Raw genomic sequence first — 3790 nt, 5'->3', positions numbered from 1 at the left:
CACCCCTGGAGATGGAGTGATTGTACCTGTGTAGTCCTGACTCATCCTCAGGAGGAAGAAAGTAGAGAGGACCCTCAAGCTCCTGCCAGAGGCCAGCTATAAACAATACATGTGGGCCCATGTGGTGAAGTGTCACAGCACTAGGAGAGGGACTGACTTCACACTTCCCTGCCTTAGAAGTCGTTCTCTTCCTTCCAGGATCCTGGGGGAAATAAAGAGGCCTAGACTCCACAGCTTTCCAAAAATTGCTGTCCAACCTGGGAAAGACCAGTGCTGTAATCCTAGCACTCCAGGAGGCCCAAGCTGAGGCCAGATGAACTCTCAAGCTCAGGAATTCAAGACCAGTCTGAGAAAAAGTGAGACCCCATCTCTACTAAAAAAAAAATAAACTTAGTCAGATATTGTGGCAGGCACCTATAGTCCCAGCTACCTAGGAGGCTAAGGCAGGAGGATCACTTGAGCCCAGGAATCTGAGATCTGAGGTTTCTGTGAGCTAGGCTGAGACCACAGCACTCTAGCCTGGGTGACAGAGTGAGACTCTGTCTCAAAAAAAAAAAAAAGAAAGAAAGAAAGAAAATATATATGAACAATAAAGGCACCAGGAGAGAAGTTAACACCCCTGAGACCCTCAGGTTTCCTTATGTGTGAAATGAGGGCTGGACTCTGTGAGCTCCTTTTTGTTCTTAATGCTCTATCAATTAAAAGGCCCTGAGCTCAGATGCCGTGTCACACTACTGCTCAAGTGCAAAGACCATACTGCATGGCCTTGGCCTGTAGAGAAGCCATTGAGTCATTCAACTTCACTAAACTGATTTTTGTTATTTTCTTTTAACCTGTCCAAGGATGAAAAATTTATTCAGATAATGTTTCAAGAATTCATATATGCCATAATAGGAAAAGAAGAATTAAAAGGTTGAAATATCATGTTCTTCCTTATGCCTCCCCTACTGACCAAACAGATTCCAGACCCGTATCACTGCCATTATATTTCTGCTACAGAGTCCCCCAGGCACAAATCACACAGGCAACTGCATGGTGCCATAAAAAATGCACAACTTTTCCATTAAAAGGTGTAGTTTCTTTATCTCTGGCTATATAGGCAATTACCCAGTTACTTCAAAATTTTACAGGCTGCAATAGCATGCAAAAGAATTTCATCTCATTAAAAATAAATTAAGAAAGCTCTCCCAAGAGATGGTGAGTTTGTCTTGGCTGCGTAGAGGTTTAAACTGTTCTTGAGTGTTCCAGGGTGGAGAGAGATAAGGCTAAAGCATAGGATGTTGAGGTCTGTTAGGTATAATCTTCTCCCTCGCTTTCATCTCCACCATCAAAAGAGACAGCAGCATACTTTCTTGCAGAACTGAACTTGGAGGCTGGATTTTCCCCAGGCTTCTTGGGCTCAGGTGCAGATCTGGAGTCTTGGTCCCTTTTGCCGTCTTTCCTATCTGACTCCTTCCAGTGGTCTTTGTCCCCTCCATCTCCTGGACCACAGCTGGAGTTCCCAGTTTGGCCTTTTGGGACATTCATCCCATCTACTTTATTTTCATCTTTCCTTGCTGGTCCTTCAGTTAGTTCCCCCAACCACCACCACTTAGAGGGGACTAATGAGATGGACCAGGAGGGTTAGAACTTCTCTTCACCCAAAAGGTCTCCTTTCCGTGAAGGGACTGGCATTACCTTTGGAGCTGATCAGGTTTGGGAGGCTTAGAAGTTGGACAGTGACAGTCTTCCTCCTTATTACATGTTTCCTTTTCTAGAGACTTCTCACTCTCTTTTCTTCACATGATTCTGCCAGATGTGGGTGAGGTCCCAGTTTGCAATGACTCACTTCCTATCCTCGGCTGTTCACTTCCTAACTTTCTTCACTTCTCCAGCTTGGGTGTCTCTCCTGAGGCTGTTATTCTAGTTTTGGTTTATCCATCTCATGTTTCAATTTCTCTTGTAGACATTCTTCTACTTCTCTTTCTTCAGTAGCTGTGTCAACAGGCTTTCCCCCTCCAAAGATAGAAGTCACTCAACTGGACAGGGAGATGTTGTTGGAGGAATCATCTTCCTTAGGAGGACTCTAGGCTTTAGATTCAGTTTGGGTCTTTGGAGGGGACCTCTACCATCACGCCTATAATTGTCCTGAAAGCAATCGTCTCTGGAGCTCCATGAGCTATCCTCTGGTTTGTCTTAACAGTCTTCATGGTGGTCCCTGCCTCGTCTATAGTCATGGTCTCTGTTGTACCCAATACCAAATGCTCTTCTGCCATTACCTGGTCCTGGAATCATGGCCTCCATCATAGTCTCTGATGCCTTGGTCATCATGGGGATCCCAGTCCCCATATCAATCCTTGTCCCGGTGTGGGCCATCACGGTACCTATCCTAATATCCGATCCAATACTAATCTGAATCATAACAATCTCAATACGTGTCTCCAAAGCTATCATCATCTCTTCTAGTGGTGTTGTCATCAAAGCTGTCTGTGTCAGAATGGGCTCTCCAGTCTGTATATGTTTCATCAGATATCCTGATTTTTTTTTTTTTTTTTTTTTGTAGAGACAGAGTTTCACTTTACCGCCTTCGGTAGAGTGCCATGATGTCACAGGACTCACAGCAACCTCTAGCTCTTGGGCTTCAGCCATTCTCCTGCCTCAGCCTCCCGAGCAGCTGGGATTACAGGCACCCACCACAATGCCCAGCTATTTTTTGGTTGCAGTTCAGCCGGGGCTGGGTTTGAACCCGCCACCCTCAGTATATGGGGCCGGCGCTACTCACTGAGCCACAGGCACCACTCAGATATCCTGATTTTTATCTGCCAATCATCTCTATCTTTATCCTGTGCTTGATTAGCAACATCCACTGGAATTCTCCCATTACCTAAAGACTCTTCATTGGGATTCAGAGCATTGAGCATGGAATCCGGTCCTCAAACTCAGAATAGCCAAAACCTTTTGACCTCTCCAGATTTCTAGGTTCATGGGGCAAATATACTCCACTGATGTTTAATCCTCTAAATAACTCCATAATTGAGTCTTCTGTCACATCCCAGGAAAGGTTTCCTAGAAAAGTGTGGTGATTTGGGAAGACATGTTTGGTTGGTATTGGGTTCCAAGTAGCCCATGGAGCAGTGGGAAGGATGGAATGGTCAATTGGAGGTGCCCTGTACATCATCATCATTACTGTGCCAAGTGATTGAAACATCTCCTTCCAGGTGATCAGTTTCATCATCCCAGCTGACTGATTTAGGGAAATATGTGTTTACTCCCCCCATCCTCACCAATACCCTCATCCTCACCAAAAAAAATCTATCAGGAAGATAGTCTTCCCCTTCTTTTTCTTCTTTTTTGCCATAGCCAGCATGTTGGGAAAAGAAAAAAAAATGCAAAGGACATCAGCCTTATTTTATAGCTTATTCCCATTCAAGAAGTGCCTTCTCTGTACTCCACCCATGTGCACTAAAGGACTTCCCTCATCTAAGGAAGCTTTCAGATGTGGTACTCTAAGTCAAGTGGAAAGTCACTTCGCAAAACCTGGTTCTCTGGCCACTAAGGATCAGGGCATTGTGTTGGTCAAGGGTACAGTGACTTTAGGCACTTCTGACTTGCTGAAAACAATTACCACTTGTTCTGCAATTTTTTAGCTTGCTCTCAGCTCGAATTTCATCTGGACGGTTCAGAGTTAGCAGAGCATAAATAGGGTAGTCTTTTTCACCTGCACACATATTTTTCATGTTTTTAGTGATTGCATAACTCAAACATCACTTTGTCTTAAACCTCCAGACATGGTCTATATTTATGGGGAAAG

The 3790-nt window shown here is 44.5% G+C and overlaps 1 pseudogene; it reads right to left on the bottom strand.

The window, feature by feature from the left end:
• Window positions 1–1290: 1290 nt before the first annotated feature.
• Window positions 1291–3346, bottom strand: LOC128597712 (eukaryotic translation initiation factor 4B-like; annotated as a pseudogene).
• Between the last annotated feature and the right edge of the window lie 444 nt (window positions 3347–3790).

The sequence above is a fragment of the Nycticebus coucang genome, chromosome 2 (assembly GCF_027406575.1).
Source record: "Nycticebus coucang isolate mNycCou1 chromosome 2, mNycCou1.pri, whole genome shotgun sequence".
Classification (NCBI taxonomy): Eukaryota; Metazoa; Chordata; class Mammalia; order Primates; family Lorisidae; genus Nycticebus; species Nycticebus coucang.
Note: the sequence above shows the minus strand (reverse complement) of the source record. Positions and strands in the feature narration are given on the sequence as shown.